Source organism: Mastacembelus armatus, chromosome 4 (assembly GCF_900324485.2).
Source record: "Mastacembelus armatus chromosome 4, fMasArm1.2, whole genome shotgun sequence".
NCBI lineage: Eukaryota > Metazoa > Chordata > Actinopteri > Synbranchiformes > Mastacembelidae > Mastacembelus > Mastacembelus armatus.
Window position 1 is genome coordinate 9,011,076 of NC_046636.1, and position 12,670 is coordinate 9,023,745.

General features: G+C 39.9%; 1 protein-coding gene across 4 annotated transcripts in view; it reads left to right on the forward strand.

Annotated features, from left to right (window-relative positions):
- The window catches only part of ptprsa (protein tyrosine phosphatase receptor type Sa), a 217,369-nt gene that overhangs the window by 110,151 nt on the left and 94,548 nt on the right, over positions 1-12,670 (forward strand). The window lies entirely within an intron of this gene.

Consider the following 12,670-nt stretch of genomic DNA (forward strand, 5'->3'; position numbering starts at 1 on the left):
ACATTTGCATTTACACATAAATATATGAGAGTTAAAGAGAAAAAAATAACACAAACCTCTTCTCTTCTATAACTTTTTTTTCTGTTTTTACATTTACATTTTTTGCCCTTATTTGTACTTGGTCAGTTTTTCTTCTGTCTTTTCTCTTTGTAGTGCTAATATAGTGCCTCAATGGTATTGAAGGGTTGGGCGTTTATTTTATTGTGTTTATTTTAGAAGAGGTGAGTCCAGGGTATTGGGCAGGCTAGATGAAAAATTAATAAGACACAGAGTGAAACATGAGCAGGTGTGTGTGAGTGGGTATGAGAGAGGGAGAGAGTTTATTTCCTGATGTGTGTGTAAATATGTATGGTTGACAGCTGGTCTGTAACAGTGTTTGCAATGTGTTTTAAGTGTGTGTGTGTGTGTGTGTTTGTGTGTGTGTGTGCCCGCGCCCTGGCAAAGTGACACTTTGAGGAGCGAAACCTGTTTACATATTCACATTGTAGGGACCCAGCCTTTTTTGTGGTGAACAGATGCTGGTCCCCACCATATAAATCAGTGAATTTTAGGATGACGACATGGTTTAAGGCTAGGTTATGGTGAGGATAGGCTTAGGGTAAGGTGCAGGGTTAGGCAAGCAGTAGTTTATTTATTAAAGAAATGTAAGTCAAATGTCCCCCATGGGGAATAAAAATAAATGTGTGTTTTTGTTTGACAATGTGTGTGCAGTATAGATATGGAGACAAAATAAGAAAGAGCTCAGAGCCTGCAGGAAGAATGTGGCCACCCTATAATGAGACTGAAGAATAAGCTTGGCAGTATCAACTACCAATCTGGCTGTTCTACCTCTTCCGGTCTATCTGCCTCTCAGGTGACCTTTGCCCTCTTCCACTAATTTCCAATAGTGAGAACAAGAGCGATAGGAGAAAAATGCAGTAGAACGGCAATAAATTGAGTAGTAAAACCAAGAGATTATATATTTGAAATACTGCAATAAACAAATACAAGAAGAACTATTAAACTGTGTGTATCTTACTTATAGGTTGTTTTTTTGTGTGTGTGTGTGTGTGTGTGTGTGTGTGTGCTCATGACAATGAGCCCAGGGTTACTACAATGGGACAGCAAAGGAGGCAGAGTGCATCTTGATTTAATATGCTGTGATACCTTCTGCAATTTCCACTTTTAGCAGCTCGCCGGGACAAAATTTTTAAAACATGCCATTTGGATGAAAGTGACCACAACATGACACATACGAGTATCCCTGAGATAAAGACTGAAGGCATCATTATTTTAACAGAGCACAGACCCTGACAGACCTCATGTGAAGTCCACACCGAGCTAATGTTTGTACTCTGTTGTTTTTGCCCACTGCATTATCTCTAGCTTGTCACAGACAAACAAGTCAATTCTCATTCGCAAGCAGCACTCACCGCCTCCACCAGTAAATAATACATTTGTTTAGTGCTGTTAAGATCTACACCCATTGGCAGAGGTTACCTGCTCACTGTGAACCCATTTTTTTTGCATGAGGCACCTGTTATCTGCCAGACAGTGCAGGCAATATTATTTATTTGCAAATGATAAACTATATGCTCTCCCTTTGGATGAGCGATCACAAGGACGAACATTTCAGTTTTCTTATGATGATTGTCATTTGGCTCTTACATTTCAGGAGAATTATTTATGAAGTGAATTTCTTGTTTTATTCTGTAATGGTGCTCATGAAGTGCTACTTCTTGCTGTGTTGGGATTCTTTGGCTGTTATTGGTGTTATTGATGTATAGTAGAGGGCAGGCTTGGCACAAACAACAAATCAATAGACGAATGATCACCATGTGGATGGCTCCTATGCCCCTGATCTCTTATTGAAGGCTTAAGAACTTTTTTTTTTTTTTTTTTTTGTTCCTCAGAAATATTCCCTCTTCTGCCCTTCAGTGACTTTAGCACTTCCTTTCCACTCTCCACAAAACATCTCTACCCACCTTTCACCTTTCCCCCCACCTGCCCCACTTCTTACCTCCATATTGGCATTTCTACGCCTGCTAGACTATTGTCAGCCTTCTGTCTTTCTCACTCCATCTTTCTCTCTAGTTCCCTCCAGAGGAAATTCACTCAGATGAGAGTTTATGGCCTCTGAATCCTTTGATCCTCAGAACCTGTAATGCAGTAATCATGTGTGATTGGAGGAGGAAGAAGAAAGGGGAGGGGGGGGCACACAAGCTGAGTGGTAGTAAGAAAGAGACAGAGAGAAAAAGAGGTGGTGCTGATGGAGTAGGATAAGTGGAAGGAGCTAGCCACTAGCCAGGGGTGGCTGGCTCCTGAACTCTCGCTATCAGTTTCATATAATTCCCGCTGAAGTGGCACGGCCCTGGCCACCCTTGACATCTGGCTTCAGTGATTATAAGACAAATGGGTAGAGTAAAAAATAGGGCAAAGGAGGATAGATGAGGAGACAAGGAAATGTCAAGCAAGTGGGAAAGCACAAGGTGGGTTAGGGTCTGGCTGAGTAGTTTATTACTGCCTAGAAAGTTTAGATAAATTAATCTCTGGTCACAGTATCAAGTTAGTCGAGAGACTAAATTTCAGTGTTTCTGAGACTTTTGTGCAATGATAAGCAGTCCCTGACATTGACAGCAATAATTTATTGTTATACAATTAATAGTTAGATTTCCTGTGTCTGCTTACCAGCAAAAGTCAGCTTTCTTCTTGCCTTAGTGTCATTATAATTTCATTATTTTTCATTTTTGATTGATAACTGAGCTGATAACTGACTGCTCTTACTGCTGATCAGAGTGTCTGTACATGCAAACATTCATACTAATGGGCAATTGGATGATCGGTGCAGCTGGACAATCGGATTTACTTGCTCACATTAGTTTCTAATGAAATTTACAAAATATAACAAAACTACCAATACCAATAATAGTAAATTACACATTTTACATGTATGTGCAATTTAATAAAAACATCAATAAGAATGCAATAACAATGAGCAGAAATCAAATCAGCTATGCGGACTGGTCCAGGATAGGCCCCTTTTTTTACACCAAAACTGAGAATGAGAGTTAAGAGGAAGATGTGGTACCTCTGGAAATGGTGTGAGTGATGAGGTTAGGAGTGACCCAACACATGCATAGAGCAAGAGCAAGGGGTTGTGGCCTGAATCACCAGCTTCATGCACATGGATCATCAGCTAAGATGACTGAAGTCATACAACATGGAGATCATGCTGTGAGCCCTGCAGTATTGGCAGAGTTGATAAACTCTCAAGTCCTCTATGCTTCACCAAGTGCTGTGCATACACCACCTGTAGTAAAGATTGGATGGAAAGCTTAACAGTACCAAGTCCCTTAATGTGTAATAAGTCAACATGTTGTAGAAGACAATGAATAACAAAGAAAAACATTTAAATCTTCTAACACCAAAGACTTTATGCCAGGTGGACTTATCAAAGAGTCAAATGGAGAACAAGAGTGTATGAAGTATAAAGCAGTCAGACAAAGGCCTTTTGGATGATGTTATCCAGGACTTTTTGGTGATTACAAAGCCTGTGTGTTGGAGCAAAGCCCATATCCTACTGGATTTATCGGCAGCTGTTCATATTTAAAGCACTGTGCTTGTTGGCCCTTAAAAGGCAACACCACATCTAACATGTGCTGCTTGATCCTTTGCCCTCTTCCTCTGCCCACAAACCTCTACTACCAAATTTTCTGTCACATTCTTCTGTCACTGAGTTGTTACATTTGAAGAGGAAGTTGTCGTTTCATTCAGTACTCTATATACTGAATGCATTTTTCATACTGTATACATTTTAATTTTTTACAGGCTCCTTTTGGTGACTGAGGAGAAAGTTTGACCACTGACCAATTTAAATGCTGCTTTACAGCAAGACATGATGGTGAAATTGCAGCTCAGGTCTTCTATCCACTTTTCCTCATAATATGCGTGCTTGTATTTTATTATATTCTATTCTGTTATTTTAGTATTCTACCTACAACTTCTTGCTCTTGTCAAGTTTTTAAGTGACTTATTTATTCTCTCCAAATGTTCTTGCCCTGGTGAAGCCTTACATAATCTGTCGTCTTCAGATCTTGTAGTCACATTAGGCAATTACCAGGCAGCTGTCTGACTGGTCCTGTGTTAATGTCCAGCCACCTTATATTCATAATCGTTGTTCGGCTCACCAAAGGTGCCTCCAAACCTAGCAGTAGTGACTTAATTGCACTAAGCTAATGGCTCAATGAGACAATGACTGCACACTCCATTTCCACCCATCCACCTCCCTACAAATATATTTGCAATTATTGTCAATCTTTGTTTTGAGGTTTTGGTAATTGATTGGATACTCTTTGGCGTACAAGCTTTGGCACTAAATAACATTTGTATTTTTGGTTATTGCACAGGCTGTTGCCTGTTAGCATCATATCCTTGCCATGGTGTATCTGTAAATTAAGACTTAATGTTACTGTCTCCTTAATAGGCAGATTTCCAGAGCAAGTTTCATGAAAAACCGTCTTTGATAACAACATGGCAATTTGCAGGGTTAGCTAAGTGCATGCATGAAAGGAGCTATATGGTACATGTCATTACTCACAGCATGATTCAGCCTACCATAGCTCAAGGTTGAAGAATAAAGCTGTTCTTGTGATTGATTGAAATGGTGTTACATTCTCGACAGCTCTCATCTCTCGAACAGTTAAAACAGCATAAGGAGTCCACATTTTTAATGGCTTCTGCAGGAGCTCTGTCACTCACACAGTTTGGTAAACTTCAGGTATCAAGGTGCCCACTGTGCTTCCATACACAGTCTCGCCGTTCCTAAACACATACACAAACACTGACAGAAACGCACATGTACAGTCAAAGTCATCCCCAGTAAACTAGATCTGACTGGTTGACATTTCTCTACAGTGAGGTACTTCCTTTAATGGCCCTGGCCTCATCTCCTGTCTCCCCTGGAGCTTGCTTGTCTTACCCCAGACGCCTCAATAGCCTGACAAAGACAGAGAGAGAGAAAGAGATAGAGAGGGAGGGAACTCGATAAACTTCTACTGACTGAGATGGATAAACAGATTTTTTTCCCCCTTTTGTGTGTGTGTGTGTGTGTGTGTGTGTGTGTGTGTGTGTGTGTGTTCTTTTTGCACTCCAACTCTTTTCTTCACAGGGAGGGGATCACTGGAGCTGCCCTAGACAATTACTTCTTTCTTTTGTCTGTGGTGTGTCTATCATGGAGGCTCATCACATCAGGGAAACAGCCTGTATTGTATGTTTTTCTCTCAAACACTGGACGATGGGTTCCAGTATTTAAAAAGATAGGTAGGGCAAAAACTGCATGTCACTACTGAAACCTGTCAGGGAGAACGCTTGTCAGAATGTCTTCCAATCAGCTGAAAAACACATGCTTAAAGTAATAAAAATCACTGTAACAAAAGAATTATGAAATATTACCTTGCATTCTCCTAAATTTAAATTGGTTTAAAATGTGTGCGACAACTTAAATGTAGGTCTTAACATAAGTGTCATGAGGTGTGGGATGTGGTGATGGAGGAGGAGAGGTAGGACCCAAATGCAGAACACAAAAAGTTTAATTTCTACCTGGATCACCCAGGGCTCAGGCACAAAAAACATGAAATCCACTGTCCGGGAGAGAAAACTGGACAGGCGAGTCAACACAAAATCAAGTCCAACAACAAATGTCACATCAGTTAACTAATGCCCTCACAAAGAAAGAGGTAGTATATATAGACAGAAGTGAAGACTGAATTAAACACAGGTGAAAACTATGAACTAACGAGAAATAAAGCTACCAATAACGCATAAGCCTAACACAGGAAACCAGAAACCAAAATAAAAGTCCAACCGGAAACTCAAGAACAACACATCATGGCAGCAAAACTTTATTCTTGATACAAGAAATGAAAAGAAAATTTGTGCTCTGATCACAGTAGCATAAAACAGACACATCATTATTTACTAAGTATACAATCTCATTTTTTCCAGTTTCTTTTCCTTCGATTTTTCTGTGTAATTTTTTACTTTTGCACTTTCACCACAAGCAAGTCAGAGGTACAATGTACTTGTGCAGTAACTCAAGCCAGTGTCACTTAATAGGGAACTACATGCAGTATATATTTCAAATCTTATTCATGCTCAGAACACTGGTTTATCATTGTTCCAGAAAATATCAGTTCGGTTCATTTATGTGAAAAGTAATCAGATAAGTGCTGTTTATAGAAACTGGGTCTTGAAATCTGAAAAAATAAAATAAAATAAACAATAAAGCAATAAATGTAGTTTTTTTAGTTCTTTTTAGATCTTTTTCTGCAGATTGTGTGCTCAGGAAGCTGACATTATTTGGAAGCCTTATTTCCTGATATTTTATATATCAGTTCTTCTCTTTGTATTGGCATTTAGATTTAACAAAAATGTGTTTAGAGCAGCTACCTGTGGTGATTGCAACCATTAGTTCTCCAGAATAGCCCCTTCTTGGCTGCTACCACTGTCTTCTTTGGCAAACAAGCTGTCCATTTGCTGTTTTATGGACTATGTTCAGAATTAGAGATGTCGTGTTTGCACACTGCTAACAGTCAGAACAGATAGTTTTTATATCAGACTAAAGAATTGCCACCGTTACATTTAACATTTTAGCCATTTGCCTATTTAACCACTTAAATATAGGGTAAAGAACAAGACTCGCTGGCAATTGAAAAGATCACCCAGCTGCCATGGAAACGTGTCACAGGGCATTTGTGCTATCTACATATAGAGCTATCACACAAAACTCATAACACAGGTGTATACAAATGTTTGCTATTATTTCTCAACCGGAGGGGCTTCAGGGTACACAGTCAGCAAGCAGTTACCTTAAATAAACTGCCTGTCTCTGTAAATGCAAATAAAACACCAACAGGAAAAAGCAAATAGATGATTTACCCTGTGGGGTTGTCATATGGTCAAAAAGCTGAGCAAACAAACACATTTTGCAGTGCAATAAGCAATGCTGCAAACTTCCCCCCTTACATTCAGTGTACCTCGATTTTCCAGTCTCTGTCTCCACTCTCTCACTCTCACTTGCACACTCTCTTTATTTGTTACACCTCCCACCCTTTCTTTCCTTTCTTTCTTTCAAACAGTCTTTCAGACTGTTTCTCTGGGGATGTATTTTTGGAGATTTGGATGTAAATGTTGCCCTTGATGGCTGGATGCGCTAGGTGTGGAGAATACCAATGGGATGTCTTTCCAGGGACAGAGCAGGGGGGTTGAGGTTGAGTGCTGGCTGTATCATAACCATTATTCAGCTGAGATGGCTATCTGGAGAGGGCTATCGGTGCTGGGGCCAGAGACACTGTGATTAGATTACCCCTGTGTTGCTATTCTTCTCTGTCCCTGGGTATTTCTTTCTCGCTGTTCCTCTGTCTTCCTTTGTATATTTCTCAAGCAATTCCACTGGAATCCTGTCGATCATATTATTCAGGAATCATCATGGAAAGGTGCAAAACAGAAAAATAGATTTCCTAAAATTCCATTTGGTTTGTTTGGAAAATGCAAATTTGTCTGTATAACACCATCACAGACTACCAACTGTTTGCTATGGACAATATCGAGGCGAAGTGAAACAGCCCGGTGTCCAGTTTGGTTGGACTGAAAATAAAGTTCACACCTGGTTTCATAGATTCTTTTTGAATAGCTGGTGGCTTTCAGCTGCTTTACTTTAGAGCACAACCAAGAGTAGAAAAGAAACAAACATTTTTTTTACAACATGAAGAATACAAGGTTATGTTCTAAAAACTCTGGTTTTTATTTGGCTCATAGTATCAAATTAATATGGCCACTGGAGTGAAAACCTTTTAGTCTCAAATATGTGGTTCATGTTTGTGATGGAACCTCTTAGTCACCCCGCCCCTTTTTCGGCACACAGCCAAACAACACATACCCAAATTAAAGTAGCTGTTGTCTTTACATTTTAAGGGTTATATTGATGACCTTGGTGTCATTTGAAGGAAAAGCTTTCCAGTTTATTATTGCAAGCTGTCTAATATGAAATATGACCCCCTCCCCCCTCTAGCTTCGTCCGCTGCATGCCCACTGTTGTCAAGGCAACCTACTGTAGCGGTGGGGGCCGTTTAAATCCCCCTTAACCTCTGTCGAATCATCAGTGTGATACGTTGGTGGAAAGGGCGTTTCATTAGCTACAAGATACGTCAGTCATCATTGCCAAACAATGCGACTGGCTGGTTCTATTGTCATTAGAAGTTGGTCTATCCCACGGGTGGGATTTGCTCTGAGGGGTGATTTCTGTTGGTTTTATGCTTAGTTACACTGTAAAACGTAACAAGCACGTTTGATTGAGGGCTTATGTGATTCACAGAAGCTTGCTATGTCAATCTTTATTGAATAAACGGCGAATTCAATCCTAAATTGCTTTATACCATTTCAATCGTGAGACTAAGGTTTGTCGAACTTTATTCAAATTTGTCCGACGATCTTTTGTAATAAATCTGGAAATACAATTTTATCCCAGTCCTGGGACCGGGGTAACCAACAGACTCAATCATTATGGTGGTAGCTTGAAAAACTATAGTGCCCATGCTGACCATATGTGGACTAGGGCCTCAACCGACTAGTGCTTGACAGAGATACATCTGGGTCTGTGGTGAAAAGATATTTATACAAGTAATTCCAAATCTAAACATTTTAAATACTGTGTTTGCCATTAGATACATATTGTACATAGACTTCCTAAAATGCTTCAGTTGTACTGTGATTGCGCTATACAATCTCCCTCTTAACATCGGCACTCTTTTATTTGTCTCTGGACTGCCTGTGTGTGAGCAGTTCTGGCTATGGTGTACGCACAGAGCAGTGAAACTGCATTGTCTAGAGTCTGAGCAGCTGCGCATGACCATTAGTTAAACATCTATTTACTCAGACCATATTTATGTGTGTGTGAAAAAGAGGATGCATTCAGTGTTCTTCATCCACTTCCACTATGTTTATCATCCTTTCTTTGTATAATGTTTAATCTTAACCTCTGCTTCTATTTCCCTCTCTCTTTCACTCCTGCTTTCACTAGCTCTCTCTCACTGTCTTTCTTTTCTGGCAGACCCTCTGTGGTATTAATGCACAGACCTGCTTAAAGCCTGTGTCTCTATGCTGTGGCACTGGGTAATCAGTTAACCTGATTATGCTGCTGATGAAATTAAATCATTTCACTAAGTGAAAATAATAATATGAGTAATAGGTGCGGGGGAAGGTGGAGCACACCATGGCATTTGTTACAGTCGGGTTTTACCTCTTTTTTTTTTTTTTTTTTCTCCAGAGCTCTCCTCGCTTTGTGAGATAACCGATGACTCAACACAAGCAACTGTGTGCCAGGGATTTTGACATAGATCAAAATGAATGAGATGAACAATATAACAATATGAAGATTCATATAAGATTCATATGCAGAAAAGCATCCTGATCATTTCTCAGGATTGATACTGAAGGGTTAATGATTCAGTTGCAATTTAGTTGGTAAGAGGAGAGAGCTAACACACTAGGGTTAAGTATCAAATGTAATAGCCTTACTATACAGCTAACTGGGTAGAGCATGTTAACAGCAAGTTACAAGTCATAGCCTTTATTCTTTGTCACTGGGTAGAAAAAAGAATTACAACTGCCGGGTGCAGGGTTGAGTGCTCATTAAGTAGAGGTTGTGCATACTATTTACGGTGCTGTAAAGTACATCTGATAATACAGTATTACACTGTATGTGCAACAGATGGTGAAAACTATGTAATTATGCTGCTATAAAGTGGGTATGGCATAGCATCAGCAGTAGCAGTTTCAAGGTTAGGCTTTGCATTTTCACCAGCACCACTCATTCATCAATATAGTCTATGTTGTTACTGCTCTGAAATAGTGACAATGCCCACCAATAGTTTAATCACAAAACCCATTGGTTTTAGAGGTGTAGGACTGTGATACAACTATGACTATAAGACACCAGACGACTGTATAGTTCAGTAGCAATGAATCACTGGAAATGGGAAGAGTCAAAAGAGTTAAATGAGTCTAAAGGACAGACCTTTTAAGAGGGACACACTTAGCATGATAGAAAGCAGAACGCAACAGCAGGCATGAGTTGGCAGATTAACAGCCGGGCAGTGGCTAAGCTAACCAGAGGCTGATTAAAGGCTTTGCACCTGTCACTTGTGTAATGATATTAAATGGCGAAGGGAAATTAAAGACAATTTTGGATAATGATGGTACTCAAGCCAACACAGAAAAGCCAAAGAGAATGACAAAACTCTACATGTGGATAAGGTCACCTAGAGACTGTAGGAGCTTTAGCTTTGGAAACATCAAGCCAGCTGTTGTGCGGAGTGGGCATCGCCGTAATCCTCTTTTTCTTCTTGCATGTCATGAAAGCCTATTTTAATGCATGATTTGAACAAGTTACAAGTTGAAACCTGTTTGTTCATCTGACTAGTTTACGAAGTATTGTTGTCTTGTGAAAAAAAATATGCATTATTAAATGATGAAATACATTTTTTTTTTTGTGCAGATAAATGGTTTTTAATCTGGTCTCAGTGGTGACATTGCAAACACTTTGTCATTGTTGTCTAAGTGCTATACATCACAGCAGTGGAGCACAAGCTCACAAGCTGAGTTGCCCAGATGCCACAGCATATGCCACTACAGGTACAGTATACTGACCCATTTCAGAAACAATGGGATGCATCAAAAAGGCCTTTTTCCTGCATTATATGTAACTAAAGTAACATACTGCAAATTCAGTGCAGGATGTAACTGCTCATAGCTCTGTAGTATGACAGTTGTTGGCCTAAGTGACGAAGGTTGCTTTTGGCAAAATGCACAGCAAAAAACCGATAGGGCACGTGCGTCAATTGTGTTTGGCCTGTGTAGATTCCACATTAGATTAGTCATCACAGTCGGTCTTCAGTACACATCATAGATATGCTATTGCTATGCCATTATGGGGGACTGGCCCTTTGGGATTTCTAGTATACTATCAACCCGTGTCATTGATTGCCTTCTCCCCTTCACAGTCAGCCTGGCTAACCCTGAAGTAACACTCCCTCGATGAGTGATCTATTTATTTTTGCATGGCCAGCTTTATCGACAGAGCCTGTAAGCTTCAGGGGGAAAGATGGTATCAGACTCTATTCCTGGGGAAGTAACCAGCATGCAAGCCATTTATTCTGGATAGACTGTAATGATAGTGTAATCTCAACATGAATCCACCATCCCTGCTCCTTGTTTACTGCTGTTTTAGTTGGCATGTTTGTTTTCCCACCCTTTCTGCCGTCCCTTACACCCTTTAAGCAGATTCATTCTGTCACTTGCCAAATTTCAGAAGTCTCAAATCCACTCAGTCAATGTAGGTTCTCACCTTCATTACTGTAGCCTATGTAGGTCTTGGTCTTCTGTTCTAATACCAGGCAAAACAGAATTAACTTGGAAAGTAATAGGGCTCAGCAGCATCAAACATATTAGATAAGACTCTCAGAGCAAGAACTACTCTTTACAGCTATCCTTCTCCAACAGCCCGAGGTAGCTAGAGAGGTACGAAAGTGCAGCACCTTTTATATCACCTTATACATATATCATTGATGACACACAGAAAAGGGAGTTTGTGAGAACATATTGCTCTGTCTTGTCCAGAAGTTTCTAAAGTGAAATGTAGGCCTGCCGTTGGTTTTATGTGCTTCAGGGGAACCTAGTATAACGATATTATACAAAAGTGATGATTAATAATCGATGGAGAGGATACAGCACAGAGCCTAAAACAGTGTAAATGCCTGTACGTCTTTGAACCTAGCATTGAAATATTCATTGTGGTCTGCTGATGTCAGCCTTAGTTAGAGTAACCTGTCTGGACTTAGTTTAGAGACCCTCTGGTTCTTTCCTCTGCTCTCCCATAAGCTTTTTACTCCTAAGATTCAGTTTTTTAAATTGTGAATATATATGACCTCTAAAAAATCTTAAAATATATAAAGAGGAAAAAAAAAAAAGACAGCTAACGGCATTGTGTAAATTGCATTAATCAATTATTACCAATATCTAGACATGATGACTGTTTTTGCAATTACACTTTGACCAAAAGTAGAAGATTATGAAATAATTATCAATTTGATCCAATATCAATTCATTATTTGTATTGTAACCTAGAATAGGTCTCCCGTCTTGTCCAGTAAAGTTAGAGTCTGTAAATAAAATTGCAACTCAACGTACGGCCCTAATTTCCCTCATTTTTGTGCTCACCCGGTGTCTTTGACACCCATGATGTCTTCAGAGTGGACATAAGGTCATTGGCTCTCCAGATGAACAGTGACCTCTGCTGTGCCGCTGCCAGTATATTCGTCAGTCAAACTTCACTGAGTTGTAATGTGACCATGAGCTTGTGAAGCATATTACAGCTCAGGGGTACTTCCCCCTCAGCTCTCATCATCTGAGTATGAATCACTCTTCTGGCTTCAGTATGAGTAGGGGTTAGGCAGTTTGACCTGTGAGATTAAGGCAAACAATGAGTACACTGTTATCTCTTAACAGGGAAATAATTGCTGTCATGCGTGCTTGTCACCTGAAAGAGTACCACATTGTAAAGGTTCTCACTAGTGTCATGGTTCTTGAATTAGTGTCGCAATAATGGCTTAAAGGCTAAACTCTTACCCCCGTACAA